Source organism: Miscanthus floridulus, chromosome 6 (assembly GCF_019320115.1).
Source record: "Miscanthus floridulus cultivar M001 chromosome 6, ASM1932011v1, whole genome shotgun sequence".
In the NCBI taxonomy this organism is placed as follows: domain Eukaryota; kingdom Viridiplantae; phylum Streptophyta; class Magnoliopsida; order Poales; family Poaceae; genus Miscanthus; species Miscanthus floridulus.
The window spans coordinates 100,651,865-100,674,462 of NC_089585.1; the positions used below are offsets into that span (position 1 = coordinate 100,651,865).

At 45.5% G+C, this 22,598-nt stretch overlaps 1 pseudogene; it reads left to right on the plus strand.

The window, feature by feature from the left end:
- Positions 1-1,509: 1,509 nt before the first annotated feature.
- LOC136458789 (transcription factor LATE FLOWERING-like) lies at positions 1,510-4,228 on the plus strand (annotated as a pseudogene).
- Positions 4,229-22,598: the final 18,370 nt, after the last annotated feature.

Consider the following 22,598-nt stretch of genomic DNA (forward strand, 5'->3'; position numbering starts at 1 on the left):
TTGCTAAAATCCAAGGATTAGGAAGGGATTTAGAAAACTCTCAGAGATGCTCAGAGCAGTAAGCACCCCTTGTGTAAACAATTTCTCTAATTAATGAAGTCTGGCTAGCCTTGTAAAATTGGTTTCCTATCATCGTCAATGTGGTCCTGATCTCCCATCATCCCATCAGCACACGCAGATTTGGCGTGGTCTCCTATCTAATTTGAATTATTGAAGGGGGGAAACAGACTAATATATATGTGCAGCAATAATAAACTATGAAAAAATGCATTTTTAAGGAAATACAACTAGGATATATATATCCACTTCATCGTTGATCATCGTCAGCAACCTGCTGTAGCTTCCTTTGTCCTCTTGCTCTGCACTCTGAGAGGAGTACTCTGAAGAAAGGTTTCACCGACTGACGGCTGTTGATCAGTCCACTATTTTTTCAGTAAAACTTTGTTGCTTTGTTGCTACCTTCTACCGGGCGCAGTGAATATATCATCATTACAGCCCTATGCATGCATGGTCATCAGAGTCATACGTCGGGCAGCAAGGGAATCATGCGTGCACGTCCAGGAACACAAAGCTACAAACTTCCCCCCCTGTGAATTGTGATGCCTCAGCAGGAGGCTGCAGGGGCACGACCTAGCACTGCACCATGCAATACAACCAAATGCAAACATGCATGCATGTGAAATTGTGAAGTGAGCAGATGATACCTGCTATGCTGCTCACTTGGCCTTGTTGTTCCTCTCAAAAATGGGCAAAAAAAGCGACGGAGAGCGTCCACAGAAAGTTACTGCACCCTGAAGCGGGCTGCAGGGAGGGCGTGGCAGCCGTCAATCTTTTTTCCCCTCTTCTGCCTGCTGCGGTGCCAAAGGCGAACAAAGCTTGCAGAGCCCCCGGATCGGAGCCAGACCAGCAGAGAAAGCTGTAGAAACCTTTTCCGTGAAAAATCTGCTACTACTTTGTATTCTGCTCGCGAACTTCGGAGTGCATACATACATACGCGGATACGCTACTGCTGTCAACATTTTCTGTAAAATTTTGTACTATTATTGGCAATCTAGTTCTTCACGTGAGATGGCTATATGTATGCACGGCGAGCCGGTTCTGATTTAGAGAACAGATGAAAAGTGAACATTCTTTGTGTTAGCAGAATCTAGCTAACACTGGACACGTGTAACACGTAACAGTGGCGTATATCGATGGATAGATAGATAGATACAAAAGAGGACTACAGATTTTGGGCAAGTATTTATGAGAGCGCGTCAGCTGTAGATGGATGCATGTCCATGTGCCGCCCACTCAGCGTCATCTACTCATCTTCCCCAACCGAACACAGTGCCGCACCATCTTTTTCTCAAGGAAGATTTTTTTCCCAAAAGAAAATAGAGATACAGTTAATAAAGTAGGCAAGGAGAGAGAGAGAGAGAGAGGAGGAAATACCGAGACAGGCATAGCTAGGCATCTATAAAAGAAGCAGCCCATATGCAGCCATCAACAGGAGGACCATATATCCCACACACATATGCATGATCGGTGCTGTGTCTCCACCCCGGCCTATCTCCTCTTTCTCCTCCCCCTTCCCGCTGTCCGCTCTCTCGCATAAGCTAACTCGAACAGCGAGAGCTAGCGCTTCCGCGAAGCCAGGCCGCCGGCCGCTCGATCCCGTTGCTGATTGATTGGTCAATCAGTTAGCAGGAGCTCATCAGCTGAGCAAAGACACTGCTGCTGCAGGTACTATACCTACTGCACACGCCTCCTCGTTAGGACTGTGTGTGTGTGTGTATTTGCACTCTCTGTGTATGTGGTGGTACTAGACTAGTATTCCAGCATACTAGCTAACTCATAACCAATGTCGTTGGACACAGATATATACATACTCTCTTCTTTACTCGCCTCGCCGGTTGTTCGTCCGGGCGAGCTCATCTCGCTCATCTACACCGGCCGTCGGCGGCTCAGCGCCACCGCACCGTCCAAGGGCGCGCGGCTGTTGGAAGCCGCGTGACGGTGCGCTCCGATCCGTCGGCGAAGAAAGAAGCGAATTAAGCGGGGTTGTGCTGTTGTCCCATCGTTTTAGCCATCAATCATCAATCGGTCACGATTGATAGGGAAGGTATGAACACACACAGGTCCTGTTTACTTGTAGTCCATAATTAGCACACGTGATTTCATGCTTCCAAATTCAAACATCCGGGCTTAATCATCAGTCACCTCGCTCTCGGTCCCGGCTGAAGAATTTAACTATATATAGCAGTGAAAATCTTTCGGTTAATTATAAATAAAAGAAGAAGACCTCGTTCTCACATATGCATCATGAGCTAGATCTTGTTCTTGCATGTGTAGTTCTTGATGAGCTACATATATATTTACTGCAGTCTCATGGTTTGGTGTGGAAAAGAATACATATACAGATTGTAATTATGAGGTTCATTCGAGACATCTCCCTCCCCCCTGTCCTTGTCCCTTCATCAATGCCATGGCCGTGCAACAGTTTGTTGACGTTCACAACTCGATTTGGATTCCCTCTTCGATGTAGATGGATCGTAGCAGTCTTCCTTTCGTACATACGTACGTATGGCCAAGAACTTGTCTAACGCTCGAAGCTTCCTCTTTTGTGCAGTGTACAGTCGTCGTGTAGCGTCCTCCCAGAATCCCTGCGCCAGTCGTTTCAGCTTCCTCGGCGGAGGGCCGGCGGCGATGGACGCTACCTTTGGCTGGGCCGGCGCCGGCCACCATGTTGACGAATACTTCTCGCGCCAGGCGGCTGGATGCGGCCGGTTCGACATGGACGAAGGCCTTCCTTGGGGTGTGCTTTGGGCAGCTCCAGTGCGACGGGGCCCTTATTGGCGGCGGCGGCGGCGGCGGCGGCGACGCCGGAGCGTGCCAGGTGAGCTCGAATGCGGGTGCCATCGAAGGAGGCGCGGGTATGGACCACGGTGACCCGCTCGCGTTCTTCAGCGAGGGGACGGGGGATGTCTTCGACGCTGGCCTACTCGACGCGGCGCTCGCCTTCACCAGGGAGCTCGGCGATGGCGGGGCCGTGTCCAACGGCGGCGTCATGCTCTCCAGCTACAGCGGCACCACCGGCGGAAACATATCCTCTGGGGAGTCAAACAACTACAGCGGCGGAGGCGGGCACGACGCCGAGGTGGTGTCGCCGACGTCCATCATGTCACCAACCACCACGGCGCCAGCGCCGCCGTTAACGTTTTCCCACGCGTCATCCCACTCCCAGACCCATCAGGAGGCGCACCACCACGTCAAGAGGATGGTCATCGTGAGCGATGAGTACCCGGCGACGACCGCCATCGCAACAACAATAACCGCACCGCCACCGGCGCCGTTCCCGCGGCCCGCCGGCGGCGGCGCGAAGCGGCGTGCTGCAGCGACGACGAGCATCAGCTTCGGCGGCGCCGGCCATGTCGCGCGCGATCCCAGCGCCGCCGGGTACGAGCTGGACATGGAGGCGATGGCGCAGGTGAAGGAGATGATCTACCGCGCGGCGGCGATGCGGCCTGTCAACCTGGGCCCCGAGGTCGTCGCCGCGGCGGCCGCGGAGAGGCCCCGGCGGAAGAACGTGCGCATCTCGAGCGACCCGCAGACGGTGGCGGCGCGGCTGCGGCGGGAGCGCGTGAGCGAGCGCCTGCGCGTGCTGCAGAAGCTGGTCCCCGGGGGCAGCAAGATGGACACGGCGTCCATGCTGGACGAGGCGGCCAGCTACCTCAAGTTCCTCAAGTCTCAGGTCCAGGCGCTGGAAACCCTAGGCAGCACGACCAACACCAACAACAGCACGAGCACCACCAGCAGCAGCACAGCAAGCAGGTCGCAGCAATACAACTATTACGGCGGCGGCGGCGGCGGCAGCAATAATCCTGCAGGGTTTCTCGGATTTGCAGCAGGAAGGAGCAGTAACATTATTTCTCCAGCTGGGTATGTAAATCCGAGTGGATCGTCGAATACTAGCAGCAAACTACTGTTGTAGTAACTGGTTCTTGTATGACTGTTGTCGTCCAGATCGATTCCAGAGTGGACGATACTCATGCATGCATGTTGCTGTTTCATTTCATACTGTTTCTTGGTCAGGTCTCTTTGTTAGTAGATTACGGCCGGCGTACTTACTGATGATGATATGTTCGTCTATCATGAGTACTTAGTACTACGTATAGTAGATACTAATACTACAGCACGGTATTTAAGGTTGTAGTTACACATATATGTGCAAATTAAGTTTGGATTCGCCGCATTGTTAATTAAGTTATCGATGGATGCAGCTGTACTGCTGTAGCAGTGAGAGAGACTGCATGCAGAACGAGGGAACGATGGTGATGATGACCAAACTGAAAAATGTAGACAGTGTTTCTTGCACCAATCGCTGATCCAAATGTAATCTGAACTTCTTGCACCTCTTCGTTTTTACAGGATGTCCTAGAACCAACGCATTTTTTTTCTCGAACATATAAAAGGTTTGTGCGTCTTTGTATTTAGGTAGAACCAACGCTGTTAGAATTTGTTAAGCTGATCCATATGTTTTATCTCAAAGCCACATACTTGTTCTATGGAAGCTGCATAATTGGATTTTTTTTTCAAAGTCGCATCTTCCTCAAATATTGTGAAATACAAAAAAAAAAACCAGCAAAAAAAACATAAATGGTACGGTGCTATTTTCTTGCCTTATTGTTTTTTTAAGGAAACAAATGCATATACACACACGCATATCATTATGAGCACATATGAGAGACGACTAGGCTAATATATATTGAGATTGATAAAAGTCAATGTAACCGGCTCATTGTTAATGTTCACGCCACCTACTACCTACCACTAAAACAATAATTAGATATACATGTCAAGTCGAAGATTTACTTCCTCCTTCCCAAAAAAAAATATGATTGTAGGTTTAGGACAAGTCAAACTTTATTAAATTTGACCAAGTTTATAAAAAGTAATATCAATACTTATATTAGTAAATAAGTATACTATTAAAATATATTGTATAATCAATCAAATGAAATACATATTACGACAATGTCCGCAAAAAAAGTCAAATGATACTTATTTATCATCATAAATATAGTACTTTTTTTCTATAAATTTGATCAAACTTGAATTTGTTTAACTCATCAGAAAATGAGAATTGCATTTTCTTTGAACGGAGGAAGTAAAACTTAGATGGACAGGTTCCTCTACGAGGAACGTAACCAAAACCAAGTTGGTCTTGCCTCACTGTTGCACATAGGAGTACAACATAAATGCAACTCGTCAGTCGTCACAAACTCGGTGTGGTGTCTAAGGTGCGACCGAAAACAACAGCTGATAAGATCATTGCTGGATACAACATGAGGCTCTGGCAATCTTGCTAGCGAATTGATATATATATATATATATATATATATATATATATATATATATATTATATATATATATATATATATATAAACGATCTAACAATGTCTAGAGAGGGTGAATAGGCATATCTAAAAATTTACTGCAAATGCTAAGTTCAAATCTGTCAGTAAGTGTCGGAAGTCCCGGCGTTTGGGTCGGAACTCCCAACGTTGTCAGAAGTTTCGGCGCAAACGTCAGCAGTTCCGACGCAAACGTCAGCTACAAAAGCAGTGTCAAATTTAACTTTGCGGATAAATAATCTTACAACCTCACTTCCTAATGGTTTGATGAAGATGTTGAGTCACTCCCTTGACGCCGTAATGCCTCCAAACCGTAGATCGAGTCCAAACCCTAAAATGGAAGTTTAGGAGAGAAAGAGACAAACAAATACAAGTAATCTCTAGCAATCACAACAACAACAACAACAACAACAACAAGCACGTGGGACACAAAGATTTATTCCGAGGTTCGACAACCCCACAAAGGAGCTCCAATGTCCTCGTTGTTGAGGTGACCACCAAGGTCGGAGTCTCTTCCACCTCCTTGCCTCTCTCAAAGCGACCACAAAGGTCACTTGAGCTTTTCCACTAAGAAATCGAAGGGTGATACAAACTTCCTAAGGCTCTTCCACAAGATGGAAGCTCTTGGGCAACGCCTAGCCGGCTAGGGGCAAAGCTCCAAGAGTAATAGACGCAAAATCAACCGGCTTGAGCGAAGAAATCAAGTGCTCAAGCTTGCCAAAGTGATGCTCTCACTTAATCCACTCTTCTTTCACTCAAAACCCTAAGGGAATCGAAGATTAGAGCAAAGAGGGAAGGAGAGCGGTGCTTTAGTTGCTTGGGAGCTGTTGAGCACTGAAGTGGGTCAGCTGTGAATGAGTTCCGTAACGGTTAGAAGTGAAGAGAGGGGTATTTATACTCCAAGTGAAAATCTAACCGTTCAGATCTACGTCGGAAGTTCCGACTGCAGATCTCGGGACTTCCGACGTTAACAGAAAACACTGTTCACATAGGGTCAGAAGTCCGCACGTGCAAGTCAATGTCGGAACTCCCGGTAAACGTCGGGACTTCCGATGGTCGGAACTTTAGACGTACGTTAGGACTTTCGATGTGCGCAGTTAAACAACTAGCCAGCACCGCTGATGCCGGGACTTTCGGCTTGGGTCGGGACTTCCGACAGTCGAAACTTCCGACGTACGCTGGGAGTTTCGATGAGCGCAGATAGCCAGCCAGCAGAACCACCGATGTCGGGACTCCCAGCTTGGGTCGGGACTTCTGACTGTCGGAAGTTTTGACTCACGTCGGGACTTCCGACGTCCACAGTCACCGCGCAGGCTAAGTGACTAGGAGTCAGAACTTCTGGCAAGAGTCATGACTTCCGACTGTCGGGAGTTCCGGCTTACGTCAGGACTTCCGACATCGACAGTCACAGAAAATAATCTACGTGCTCGTGGAGTGCTAGAGTGTCTCTCTTTTGATTTTATTTTAATGCTTGAGCACTCTATCTTTCTCAGACCAACTAAATTTGCATCTCTCTTTATAGTACGGCGGATCCTAAACTCAAAAATAAAATTAAAACCTTTGGAGAGCGTTTTGAGTTCGTCCGCCTTTTCAACTTTAAGAATTGAGGGATACCATTTCATCTTTATCAACTCTTTGATTCTTTCATGGGACTAATAGCTGCGGACATGTCTCATTAAGATCACATTAGTCCCTAATTTAGATGTCATCAATACACCAAAACCCACATAGGGGGCAAATGCACTTTCAATCTCCCCTTTTTGGTAATTGATGACAACCAACTTAGGCTTTTATAAGAATGAAAGAATTTAAAGCTTTTGAACCCCAAAATTTATGAAGAGCTCCCCCTTGATGTATGCATGAATTTGAATATCAATTAGAATCATCTATACATGATTTGCATACCTCAAGACAAAAGCTTCCCCCTAAATTTTGCAATCCGTGGGGTGCAACAAGTGTGTGTGAACAAATAGATATCCGTGAAAAGAAATTGCAATATGACATGTTATTTCACACAACAAATAAAAAGAATACGATGGCCAATATTTCAAAGTAGAAATTTGAAGCAACACATGGCCATCAAAATACATGCACCATCACAAGTAGAGACAAGCACAAGTTAATAAGCTAGATAGATAATCATGACTTGTCCTACAATCATTCATCACAAACATATATAGATATTTGTCCATCACTAAAGTGGCCACCACACGACAAAGTGCTTACATGCTAAGGGTTTTAAAAGTCTCGAAACAAAATAACCAACTAACTTATTACAAGATATCAAAGCCTAACACTCCCCCTTTGTCAACAAGTGCCAAAAGGGGTAGGCCGCATGAAAAACCAACTACTCATCCTCGTAGTCATCAGCCTCATCGTGGTCACCGTCACCACGTTCGTCTTCATCATCATCGTCCTCGATGTAATACTCATCTTCTTCCGTCGCCTTGCCCTTGCCATGAGGGCGAGAAGTCGCATCATCTTCGTAGGCCGCACAAGCCTCATCATATAGAGCCAACGAATCACGGGGAGGCACAAACAGCGGCGGAGGAGAAGAGACAATCCCTACGTGCTGTTCCAACCGATATAGCCTCTCTTGCATATCGTGCTCACGTTGAGCACTAGCACAACACTGTCCAAACATGTATGTCATTAGGAACATGAACTTGTTGGGCTTCTTTCTAGAGGAGGACGAAGAGAGGGGCTCGACACTAGAAGAGCGAGCAGCAGCAGCAGGTGTTGAAGCACCACGGCGAGAGCAAGAACCCGAAGCACCTTTCCCTTTAGCTTTGGCTGCATCAGCTTTCTCCCTCAATTCTCTAGCAGCAAGGATAGAGGTCTTGTTGGATATCTTGAGGAGCTTTTGCTGAGTGTCATAGGGAAATCAGATGCCGGATACTTGCTCAATGACATGCATAATGTACGGTGCATAGGGAAGATGCTTTACCGAATCCTCAGTAGCATCATGTATCTTGTTCCAAATGTATCTACTGATGGAAAATTTCTGAAACTCATCACCAAATTGCTGAAGCACCTTCTGTGAATCATCATGAAGGTAGGTGGAGTCACCTACCTTCGGATACAAGATCTATCGCAAGATGTTGTTCAGAACATAATAGTAGGGCTTTAGAAACACTGTCTGCCCATCAGCTGTGTCCATCAAGATACATATGTTGGTACTCCTCCAAAGCGAGATCCTCATACTCAGTCAACTTAGGAGCAGTGCGGTCGCTGTGACTCAAACCAAGAAGGCGAGAGAAAGTGACGAAGTCCACCTTATAATGCTTGCCTTCAGTGGTCCAATGAATAATGTCAACAGCACCGGTAGGGTCTCGCTCATGATGATAAGAAGCATAAAACTGACAGATTAGCTTGTTATTCCAATGCTTCCTAAACTCTAGCAGGTAGGACAGCCCCATTGATTGTATATCCCAAACCATCTGCTCCAGCTCAGGTTTCTTGTACTTGCCAAGAGAGTAGGCATCAATGCACTTCATCTAAAGGACCGGTGGTTCCCTCTTCTTCAAAAACTTCCGATATAGAATGGAATCATAAAAGTCATAATGGAAGGGGTGCCAGAAATGATACTCAAGTCGTAGATCCTTCCCGTCCTTAGCATAAAGGTTCCTACCCCTCTGGGACATGATGTCCTTAACCCAGTGATGATAATCCACTAGAAGAGGAGGAGTCCATCCACCAGCAGGATTCGAAGCCAGGGTGGGCTCCTGCATGATCGGTGACACACCCGTGAATGGAACAAGCTGAGAGACAAACTCTGGACCATGAGTCGGGGTGCGAGTCGGTGGAGCAGCAATGGTGCATCTGGCACGATCAAGCGCTTCCTCTTCTTCATCAACCATCGGCACATCCCCAATAGGGGCAGGAGGAGGAGGAGGAGCGGTAGCCGACGACCCTTGATCATCATGGCGACGGGTAGCACGGGAACCACCAGTACCACCACGCTGATATGATGCCTTGGTGTGACCAGATGGTCTGGGGACAGCGGCACGGTCTTGGTTCTTCTTGGACCTCTTCTCCTTGTGACGCGAGGGACTACCACCTGTCCATGACTGTGAAGAACACGAAGTGGGACTAAGAAACAATGCAACGAGATGCGAACGAACATCAAGAATTGAAGACACATGAATGGAGCGGTCACCCTAGGGTTGGATGTCCTGGGCTAAGTCGGTACTTCCGACAGCTGGGAGTTCCGGCCTATCGTCGGGAGTTCCGACGGGCAGAACCTCCGACTGTCGCTAGGACCTCCGACGCACACAGTGACCATCCCATTCACGGGGCTTCAAAGCATGACACACATTCATACAAGGAAGATAGAGGAGTAGATAGGGAGAAAGAATAGATTCAAAATGCAAGGTACATTGGAGTTAGGGTTAGGACGCCACGGTAGTACCTTGAATCGAGAAAGGAAGGAGACGAAGAGGAACTAAATCCATAGGCCACGAAGAAATAGACGAACGCGAACACCTCCACTAATGGAATCTCCACCACACAAACTGAATGTCCACCATGATCCAAGGAAAAACAGGGAACAAGCGGTGGAACGAGGGCGGGGAGGTCGGTATAGTCGGCAAGGCCTTCGGCGGCGCAAGGAGAAGGAATGTGGGCCAGAGCTCCCAGTAGGGCAGAGGTACGGGTAGGGCATGACGCGGCGGCGCGAGGAGAGGCGATGATGGCACGTGGAGAGAGATTGAGGGCGACGGGAGGTAGGGGAGGGAGAGAATAACCGTAGGAGAAGGGACCGGGCTAAGTAAATGAGACGGTGAAACGGTGCGGCATGGTCAAAATAGATGACGCGGCGGTCAAAAATCTAGATCTACGTCGGAACTCTCGGCTTACGTCGGGACTTCCAGCGGTCAGGAGTTTTGGCGCGAGCCAGGACTTCCGGCGTACGTCGGGACTTCCGACGCAGGGAAACAGAAAAAACACCTCAACCTACACTCACTCTAGCATGTGGGGCAAAAATATGATGGACACTAACATTTTCACAAGTGACTAGATTTCATTCAACCAACACAAAGCAATAGTCACTCATGAAAATTATAAAATAGATTTTGAAAGTGTCACATAATGTTTTCTTAATTCATTTCTCCTAACTAGATCAAACAAAATGTGTGTGCAAGGGATCAAGCCACGTTACGAGAATCAATGATATTTAGTTCACTCCTCAAAGCACAAAATCTTGACTCATCTAGGGCTTTGTGAAGATATCGGCTAATTGCTTTTCGGTGCTCACATGATGAATGGCAATATCTCCTTTGGCTTCGTGGTCTCTCAAAAAATGATGCCGGATGTCTATGTGCTTTGTTCGAGAGTGGTTTACAGGGTTGTTTGCCAACTTAATGGCACTCTCATTGTCACACAAAAGTGGAATCTTGGTTAACTCACATCCAAAGTCCTTTAGTGTTTGCTTCATCCAAAGTAGTTGGGCACAACAAGCGCCGACCGCCACATACTCGACCTCGGCGGTGGACAAAGCAACGAATTTTGCTTCTTAGAGCTCCAAGACACCAAGGATCGACCAATAAATTGGCAAGTCCTGGTAGTACTCTTTTGGGTTACTTTGCAACCGGCATAATCCGAATCAGAATAGCCAAGTAACTCAAAAGTGGAGCCCTTAGGATACCACAAGCCAAGATTAGGAGTGTGCACTAAATACCGAAAAAAATCTCTTAACGGCCATCAAATGACATTCTTTCAGATTAGCTTGAAATCTTGCACACATGCACACGCTAAGCATAATATCGGGCCTAGATGCACAAAGGTAAAGAAGTGATCCAATCATGGAGCGATATACCTTTTGATCGACGTCCTTTCCTCCTTGATCAAGATCAAGATGTCCATTAGTTGGCATAGGTGTCTTGATGGGCTTGGCCTTGTACAAGTTAAACTTGTTCAACATGTCATTGGTGTACTTGGTTTGACTTATGAATGTGCCATCCTTGAGTTGCTTGATTTGAAATCTAAGGAAAAACTTCAACTCTCCCATCATGGACATCTCGAACCTATTTATCATAATCCTACTAAATTCCTCACAAAAAGCCACATTAGTACTACCAAATATTATGTCATCGACATATATTTGGCAAACAAAGATATCATTATTGACTTTGTGAGTAAACAAAGTAGCATCGGCCTTTCCTATCTCAAAACCTTGTTTGAGTAGGAAATCCTTCAAACAATCATACCAAGCTCTAGGGGCTTGTTTGAGCCCATAGAGCACCTTGTCGAGCTTGTAGACGTGGTTTGGATACTTGGGGTCCTTCAAAGCCCTGGTGGTTGCTCTACATACACCAACTCAGATAGGGGGCCGTTGAGAAATGCACTCTTCACATCCATTTGATATAACTTGAAATCATGATGAGCGGCATAGGCAAGTAGAATATGAATTGATTCTAGCCTAGCCACCGGTGCATAGGTCTCCCCAAAATCTAAGCCTTCAATTTGAGTGAATCCTTGAGCCACCAACATTGCCTTGTTCCTTGTTACCACCCCATGCTCATCTTGCTTGTTGCGGAAGACCCACTTGGTTCTAATCACATTTTGCTTGGGCCTTTCCACCAAGGACCAGACTTCATTCCGAGTGAAGTTATTCAACTCCTCTTGCATGGCTATCATCCAATCCGGATCATCAAGTGCCTCTTCCACCCTATGAGGTTCCAAAGGAGAAACAAAAGAGTAATATTCACAAAAACTTGCTAAACAGGAACGTGTAGTTACCCCTCATCGAATGCTCCCCAATATGTTATCAACGGGATGATCCCGTTGAATGGATTGATGCACTCTAGGATGTGGCACTTGAGTTGATCTTTGGATAGGGCCATCATCATCATCACGGTCATGATCGATTGGAAGATCACAATCATGAGCTTGTGGAGGGTTGACTTCACTTCTTTCTTCATTGTTGAGTTGAGGGTGAACTTGCTCATTGTTGACACCATCTTCATGAGAATGACCTTGTGCTTCATTTGATCTCCCATCTTGATTATTTCTTGTTGCGGAAGCTTCACCATGTTCATTTGATGGAACATGATGAATAGTTGGATCAAGATCATCATGCACAACATGGTCTTCATCTTCGTCTTCAACGGGCTTTACTTCACCAATAGCAAGCTTCTTGATTGCTTCGTGTGGAGCTTCTTCATTACCTACATTCTCAACATTGACTTGCTCTTTTTGAGAGCCATCGGTTTCATCAAAAGTCACGTCTACCGTGATTTCAATCAAACCGGTGGTTTTATTGAAAACACGATATCCATGTTCGTTAGTACCATAACCAAGCATGAAACCTTCATCAACCTTTGGTGCAAACTTAGAGCTTTTGGATTTCTTGTTAAGTATGAAACACTTGGATCCAAAAACTCTAAAGTAGTGCACCTTAGGCTTTTTACCGGTTAGAAGTTCGTAGGCGGTCTTTTCTCTTTTCTTGTGAAGATATAAGCGGTTGATAGCATGGCATGCCGTGTTGACCGCTTCTGCCCAATAGTTGGTTGGAGTCTTGTATTCATCCAACATTGCTCTTGTGGCTTCTATGAGGGTTCGGTTCTTCCTCTCCACAACACCATTTTGTTGTGGAGTGTATGGAACCAAAAACTCATGCTTGATTCCTTCTTCATCAAGAAACTCTTTAATGTTGGTGTTCTTGAACTCTGTCCCTGTTGTCACTTCTAACTCTCTTGATTTTGACATCAAACTCATTTTGGGCTCTTCTTGCAAACTTCTTGAAGATACCTTAGACTTCACTCTTTTCACGCAAAAAGAATACCCAAGTGAAACGAGAATAATCATCAACAATTACAAAACCATATTTGTTACCACCAATGCTTATGTAAGCGACGGGTCCAAATATGTCCATGTGAAGCAACTCCAATGGCCTTTCGGTTGTCACAACATTCTTGACAGGGATGTTTAGCTCCAACTTGTTTTCCCGCTTGGCATGCGCTACAAATCCTATCTTTCTCAAAAGAAACATTTGTTAGTCCAAGGATGTGTTCGCCTTTTGAAGTTTGGCCAAGTTCCTCATCCCAACATGGGCAAGTCGGCGATGCCATAACCAACCCATGCTAGATTTTGCCATTAAACAAGTCTCGGGATTTACTCTATTTGATGTGAAATCAACTAGATAGAGTTTCCCTTTTAAATGACCCATAAATGCAATAGAGGAATCCTCCCTTCTATAGACTTCCACACCCTTATCCGTAAAGAGACAATTGTAACCCATCTCATAAAGTTGTGAGACGGACAACAAATTGTATCTCAACGAATTCACAAGTAAAACATTTGAAATGGAATTATCATTTGATATAGCAATTTTACCCAAATCGAGGACTTCTCATTTTCCATTGTCACCAAACACAATATTTCCACTATGATCATGATTTGGTTGGAATGATGTGAACATGTCCTTCTCTCCGGTCATATGATTGGTGCATCCACTATCCAACACCCAACTTGTTCCACCGGAGGAATATTCCTACAAGGACAAATTAAGCTTTTGTTTTAGGTACCCAAAAAGATTTGGGTCCTAGGGGGTTAGTCACATAAAACTTGGGCACCCAAACACTCCTCATAATTTCCTTTCTCTTTTGGGCACCAACATACTTAACCACAATCTTGCCATCCTTGCCCCAACAACACATATAGTCACTAGCATAGCACCGTGGAAGTGGTGCTTGTGGCTTGGGGCCATCGGATTGCTTTGTCTTGATTGTCTTGTTACTTGTAGGTTGGATCTTTGGAATGTAGACCTTGTTGTTGGCCTTGCATATTAGCTCATCAAGAGCAACGCCCTTGTTGAACTTCACACAAGGCACACCATTGATCATGTTCCTTCCATTGGCCTTTCCATCATACCTATTGTAGCCAATGCCTTCCTTGATTGATGGGTGCCTTGATGACTTGTATATAGTCTTGTTGGATTGCTCTTGACACTTGCACCCATTCTTTAATATCATCTTCAACCTATGAATCTCCTTGTCTTTCTTCTCTAACTCAACAAGGTTAGTTGTATATGCATTCACATCAATTTTATAGCATCTTTTACAACCATCACTAGTGGAGACATTAGAGTCTTCGGTTGCCTTAGGAGAAGTTGAAGTGCTAGCCCAAAGAGTACTATAGTTTAGCTCAAGATTTTGATATTTTTCTTCCAAGCTTGTGAGGCTTTCTTGAGCTATACTCTTCTCATTCTTGAGGCTAGCTACTTGATCATTAACCGAGGAATGTTCCTTAGTCAATTTCCCAATTGAGTTATTGGCTAAAGACAATTCTACGGTTAACTTCTCAACCTTCATCTTTTCCTCGGCGATAGATGCTTCAAGTGCAAGATTTTTCTCTCTCTCTTGAGTGATTATATCTCCTTGCATCTCTAAGCATCTATCCCTCTTCTCTAATTTCTTCATTAGCGTTTTTATTTTAGAGAAGGCCTTTTTACCAAAATTTTTTATCATAGTTGCTTCAATTTCTTCTATGTTCTCATCACAACTATCATTCTCATCACTAGAGGAAACGGGTGTAGTATGTACCTTCTCCCCTTTTGCCATGAGACAAGTTGGGGTATAGTAGTCGTTGTCGATGAGGTTGGAGAAGAGCCTCGGTGGTGAAGATAGGTTGGAGAAGAGTTTTGGTGGTGAAGTTGAGTCGGGGAAGATCATGGTCGGTGAAGAAGAGTGGTGGATGGCGATGTTTGTGACTCCCTTCTTCTTCTTCTCATCATCACTTGAGTCACTATCACTTGACTCCCATTCTTCCCAAGATGAGCTTCACCTCTCTTCTTGCCTTTGTTCTTCTTGTCTTCATCCTTGTCGTGCTTGTGCTTCTTTTTCTCATTAGGACAATCGGCTATGAAGTGACCGGTTTGACCACATCCATAGCAAAATCTCTTTTTGAACCTTCTCTTTCCATCACCATAGGTCTTGCGGTTGCTTTTCTTCTTCATAAACTTTCTAAGATTTCTAATCACAAATGCAACCTCCACATCAGAATCTTCTTCTCCACTTGAGGAATCATCCTTCACTTTCTTCTTCTTTTCTTGACTTAAACCTTGACCTTCATGTTGTTGAGTTGCTTTAAGGGCTGCACTCTTGTTGAATCCCATTGCATTAGGATTTTGATTGTGAGCATTGATTGCATCTTCATCTAGACACTCATGATGCTTGAGTTTTGAAAGAACTTCTTGAGGGGTCATCTCATCATAACCGGGCCTTTCCATGATCATGGACGCTAGCATGTTGTTCTTGGCTCTATAGGTTCTCAACATCTTTCTAGCAACCTTGTTGTCATCCCATTCGGTGCTTCCAAGAGCTCTTATGCGGTTGACCAATGCCATGAGCCTATCAAACATGGATTGTGTTGTTTCATTTTGCAAGAATACAAATCTTTCCAATTCACCATGAAGCAACTCAATGTTGCCTTTTCTCACACTTTTATCTCCTTCAAATGACACTTTCAAAGTATCCCAAATTTGTTTTGCACTTTCCATTCCATTCACTTTTCTAAACTCATCCGGAGCTAGGCTTGACACAAGCAATGCTACGGCTTGTGCATTTTGATGGAGGTTGTGCACTTCTTCTGGAGTTATCTCTCTATCTTCATCGGTAGGAATCATCACACCAACATCCACAACTTCCCAAAGTCTTGCGGCAATGAGATGCATCTTCATCTTGTAAGACCAATCGGTGTATCTTGTTCCATCAAAGTGAGGTGGCTTGCCAATGTTGACGGACGGAGTATGTAGTGTTGAACCTTTCATGAGTTGTCCATAGTCAAAGCTCATGTTTGAATATATTCCCTTTCCATGAGCATGCTCACCGGCTCCAATATCACTAGCGGCATCTTTGTTTGTTTCATTCTTGTCACTCGTATCATTCTTGCCACTTATTGCATCATCAACCTTCTTGCTCAATTCTTCCTTCATCTTGCTCATCTCATCTTGCATCTTTTTCATTTCATCTTGAAAGAGCTTGGCTTGAGCACTCATCAACTCTTCAGCTATTTTCTTGGCCATTTCGACGGCAACGGCTTGCATCTTGTCGGACTCCGACATTGTTTCTTCTCACGCGGTGAAGCGCAAAGAGAAGACCTTGCTCTAATACCAATTGAAAGGATCTAACAATGCCTAGAGGGGGTGAATAGGCGTATCTAAAAATTTACTACAAATGCTAAGTTCAAATCTATCAGTCAATGTCAGAAGTCCCGGCGTTTGGGTCGAAACTCCCGACGTTGTCAGAAGTTCCAGCGCAAACAGTCAGCAGTTTCGACGCCTACGTGAACTACAAAAGCAGTGCCAAATTTAACTTTGCGGATAAATAATCTTACAACCTCACTTCCTAGTGGTTTGGTGAAGATGTTGAGTCACTCCCTTGACGCCGTAATGCCTCCAAACCGTAGATCGAGTCCAAACCCTAAAATAGAAGTTTGGGAGAGAAAGAGACAAACAAATACAAGTAATCTCTAGCAATCACAACAACAACAACAAGCACGTGGGACACAAGATTTATCCCGAGGTTCGACAACCCCACAAAGGAGCTCCTACGTCCTCGTTGTTGAGGTGACCACCAAGGTCGGAGTCTCTTCCACCTCCTTGCCTCTCTCAAAGCGATCACAAAGGTCACTTGAGCTTTCCACTAAGAAATCGAAGGGTGATACAAACTTCCCAAGGCTCTTCCACAAGATGGAAGCTCTTGGGCAACGCCTAGCCGGCTAGGGGCAAAGCCCCAAGAGTAATAGACGCAAAATCAACCGGCTTGACGAAGAAATCAAGTGCTCAAGCTTACCAAAGTGATGCTCTCACTTAATCCACTCTCCTTTCACTCAAAACCCTAAGGGAATAGAAGATTAGAGCAAAGGGGGAAGGAGAGGGGTGCTTTAGTTGCTTGGGAGCTGTTGAGCACGAAGTGGGTCAGCTGTGAATGAGTCCGTAACGGTTAGAAGTGAAGAGAGGGGTATTTATACTCTAAGTGAAAATCTAACCGTTCAGATCTACGTCGGAAGTTCCGACGCAGATCTCAGGACTTCCGACGTTAACAGAAAACACTGTTCACATAGGGTCAGAAGTCCGCGCGTGCAAGTCAATGTCGGAACTCCCGGCAAACGTCGGGACTTCCGACGGTCGAAACTTTAGACGTGCGCAGTTAAACAACTAGCCAGCACCGCTGATGCCAGGACTTCTGGCTTAGGTCGGGAGTTCCGACAGTCGGAACTTTCGACGTACGTCGGGAGTTCCGACGAGCGCAGACAGCCGGCCAGCAGAACCACCGATGTCGGGACTCCCGGCTTGGGTCAGGACTTCCGACGTCCACAGTCACCGCGCAGGCTAAGTGACTGGGAGTCAAAACTTCCGGCAAGAGTCATGACTTCCGACTGTCGGGAGTTCCGGCTTACGTCGGGACTTCCGACACCGATAGTCACAGAAAAATAATCTACGTGCTCGTAGAGTGCTAGAGTGTCTCTCTTTTAATTTTATTTTAATGCTTGAGCACTCTATGTTTCTCAGACCAACTAAATTTGCATCCCTCTTTATAGTGCGGTGGATCCTAAACTTAAAAACAAAATGAAAACCTTTGAAGAGCGTTTTGAGTTCGTCCGCCTTTTCAACTTCAAGAATTGAGGGATACCATTTCATCTTTATCAACTCTTTGATTCTTTCATAGGACTAATAGCTGCGACATGTCTCATTAAGATCACATTAATCCCTAATTTGGATGTCATCAATACACAAAAAACCACATAGGGGGCAAATGCACTTTCACATAGGGGGCAAATGCACTTTCATATATATAGTAACTCTATATATATAACCACTACTCTATAGCTGGCTATAAAATAACTTATTCAGTAGTCATTTTGGGTTATGATAATTACTATGTTAATTTACGAGATTATAGTAACTCTATACTAAGTGGTTTACTATAACGTTATGGTAAATATCTCCTTGTGTTATAATAACCCAACTATCGTAAATATGTATTAACATTATCGTAAATTAGTATATAAAATTATCGTAAATGGAGGTGGCTACGGAATAACTTATTTTGTAGCTGACTACTGAATATATTCTCCATATATATATATATATATATATATATATATATATATATATATATATATATATATATATATATATATATATATATATTCGGCCCTTTTTGCATCCAACCCAACGAAATATCTTTTCCTAGTAGCTGAACGCAAAAAGGGAGAGAGGGAGCGAGATACGCAGAGCTAACTAGGCGCCAAGGTAGGCTAGCCGGCCGGAGAGCTTTCTGATCAACAAAGACGAGAGAGATGCTGTATCTATCTAGCTAGCTAGCTAGCTAAATTCATCTCTCTCTCTCGTCTTTTTATCTGATCTGCAAAGCACGGGAATACGGGATTATGTTAGTAACTTAACACGGAAAGGGCCTTTTGCTGACGATACCTTTTTATCCCAGCGAGCCGCATGCCCTCATGCATATGCATCTACTATATATGGATCGACAGTCAGCGTTGCTACTGTCAAGTCATCGTCGATCGATGTATCATATATATATGCATTGCAAAAGCTATCTAGTAGCAGGGGGGGGGGGGGGGGGGGGGCGCGGGGCGGGGACCCTAGACGAGACTCATGCACGCTCGATGCGCGCCATGCGTCACACCGGCCGGATCCGTTCATCTCCTCCATACTAGGCCTCGTTTAGATTGCAATTTTTGTAATCTGGACACACTGTAGCGCGTTTCGTTTATATTTGACAAACTTTGTCCGATCATAGACTAACTAGGCTCAAAAGATTCGTCTCGTGATTTACAACCAAACTGTGCAATTAGTTATTTTTTTACCTACATTTAATGTTCCATGCATGCGTCCAAAAATTGATGTGATGGAGAGAGTGAAAAAATTTAGAATTTTGATGGGATCTAAACAAGGCCCTAGGCGCGCGCCAGTGCGTGGGCTGTACCTGTCGCGATCGCTAGTGACGTGGCGTTGAGCGGTGGTGGAATGAATCATGGCACATATGATTAAGTGCCCAATGCAAGGCAGCGCCCGTACATATGGGAGTTTGGGCACGTCCTTTTCCTACTCGATCGGTGGTCTTCTCTCAGCTCTCTCTCTCACCGAGTTCTCTTCTCCTGCTGCTGTCCCTCTCTCCTCTGCCTTTCCTCGCTCGTTGTTCATTCGTGTCAAAGAATCGAACGAGGTCTTCGTTATGTGTGTGCGCCGCTGCCATGAGAGCACACAGTACGTGCAACTAGCTAGCTAGCTAGTTAGCTAGAGAGAGAGAGGGAGTAGCACAGCACTGCACAGTGCAGCTTGCATCGCGCATGCACTTTTACAGGGCGCTTTTGGGCTAACTAGTAGCCCTACTACTACCCCTATAGCCGGTGGGTGGAGGAACGGCATCGACCGCCGACCGACGACCGGGGCCGGACGGGCACCACATTGTAGGGCCTGGTTGTTGGGCTGCCCGATGCCAAAAGACATTCCCTTTGGGGCTGACCCCCATGCATGCAAGTGTGGGAAGCAGCGCGCGCTGGCTCTGCCAACGACGGCACGGCAGAGGCCAGAGGCTGCGCCTCCTGCCGCGTCCGCTCCCCGCCTGCGCCTGCGCCTGCGCCCCCCCCCCCCCCCCCCCCCCCCCCCCCCCCTGAATTCGTGTCGAGACCAATGCAAGGCGTGCGCCTTGAGAAGAACACCGGCCGCCTCCAAAAGGCGCGTGCGGCCCTCCTGCAGCGCGTTTGCTCCCCACATGCACGCACGAATCCTAGGCTGTGTTTAGTTTGCGAATTTTAGAAATTTAGCTACGGTAGCACTTTCGTTTTTATTTGACAATTATTGTTCAATTATGGACTAACTAGGTTCAAAACGTTCGTCTCGTAATTTCCAACCAAACTGTACAATTAGTTTTTTTTGTCTATATTTAATGCTCCATGTACGTATCGCAAGATTTGATATGATAACCACCATAGCACTTTTTAAAAAAGTTTTTGGTAACTAAACAAGCACCTACTGCTACTGCTCTACTAGGGCCGACTGGCAGCTGGTCACCCTGCTGCATGCACGCACGGCGCTCTAGCTCGCCCCGGCCCGGTAAATAAACCCACAGGCCGCTGGCCGTGCGCCCCTGCGGCCATCCGATCGCTTCCGCTTGGAAAGAACGCGATCGGATGGCCATGGAGAGGTAGCGCGTCACATATACGCATACGGGACTTGTTACCTTTTTCTATTTTTACTGGAGCTATGCAGTACTAGGCGGAGAAAAAAAGTGCACCCTGCCAACAGCCCGACATGCACCCTTCTTTTTTGAGGTCTTGCTTTGGTTTGACTGGTCATTATTTTCGTTGGGCCTCAGCTTAATTTTCTGAACAATCTGTACGAGAACACTTTATCAGTTGTTATAATTCAAAAAAAAAAACTGAACCAAGGCCTCGTTTAGATTAAAAAAAATTTCAACCCGATGAATAGTAGCATTTTCGTCTTATTTGACAAATATTGTCCAATCGTGGACCAACTAGGCTCAAAAGATTCATCTCGTAATTTCGAACTAAACTGTATAATTAGTTATTTTTTTACCTACATTTAATACTCCATGCAAACGGCTAAAAATTGATGTGATGGAGAGAGAGTGAAAAAACTTGGAATTTGGATGGCATCTAAACAAGCCCCAAGAACTCGATCTACATCTCTAGGACAGGAAGTCATATCATCATCAGCCACCTATATGTAGCACAAAGTTACGAAGCGAAGCGAAGCACGCGACGGAACGGACGGATCGATTTTCCGCCGCGCGTCGGCCAGAATTCAGACACGCGCGCTCCAAATTTCTTTTGGCTCCACCCAATTTTCCCCTCCGGCCTCCCCTTCATGATTTCAGGAGGTCTCAGTTTCTCTCGCCGTCGGCTCGTCGCGGTGGCCCCGCGGGAGGGAGGAGCAACCGAACAGATAGACGATCGGCACATTCGGCGGCGGTTCCCTGCGTCGTTGAAAAGACGATGGAGAGCCGGCAAGTGACGATATGGGGAGAGAGGTGTGTGTTGACAGCTGACCACGATCGATCATATCGCTCCAGTGGGAAAGGGAATAAGATGTTGCAGGCTAGCTAGCTCTTTTCTTGCTTATGATTGCAGCAACGGACTTCGCTAGCTAGTCCGTGTGACCAGATGCATGTAAGAAACGAACGCCAGGGAATTTATTTTATTATATCATATAATGACGCACGTACGCGAAGAAAAAATACAATCGTTACCGGTACGTACTACTTTTCAGAGTTTCATTTTGTTTCAAGGAAAATATATGGTATATAGTACACTCATACATTACAATATATGACGGAGCGTAAATGGCGAGCCTGTATATATATGTGAACATAATGCGTAGTGCAGGGTATATATACAACCACCTCGACCGTTTTAGTGGTCACATTTTATCCTTGGATCTGGCATGCGCTGTGTGCAGGGTTGACAAGAAAAGGTTGAAGGGTCGGGACTACATCATTGTGCCGATGGTGGTGAAACATTTCCTCGTAAGTCGCGAGTGAGAACTAGCTTGTTTTACCGGGTGTATGTGCAAGATACAGTACCAAAGGCACAGTAGTGCTGAACACTGATCGCAGTAGCTCCTTCACCAAGTCTCTCCCCAACTGTACACAACTCAGTACCAACCACAGTCCGTTCCCATCCATGGCATCCTACCCTAGCCAGGCATCCCGCGGATCATTATTGCCTATCAACAATTCACCATGCATCACATCAAACCCTGATGCTCAGTGCCCATTTCCCCCTATCCAAAATGGATGTAGATCTGGCCTTGTTTAGTTGACAAAATTTTTTAGAAAATGGTACTGTATCATTTTTGTTTTTATTTGATAATTAATGTCCAATCATAGTCTAATTAGGCTTAAAAGATTCGTCTCATAAATTTCGTCTAAACTGTGTAATTAGTTTTAATTTTTATTTATATTTAATGCTTCATACATGCGTCCAAAGATTCGATGTGACGAAAAATCTTGAAAAATTTTGTAAAATTTTGGGAACTAAACACCACCCAAGCACAAGATGCGCTTGCCTCATCGCTTATCCCACTTGCCAACCTAGCTCTGCAACTGAAGCTACTGCAGCACCGATGGACCTGCACCTTCTGCGCATGCACACTAGATAGCTGCCAAGGCCCACCTATTAGTCTAGGAGTACCACTCTTCAATCATTCAGGAA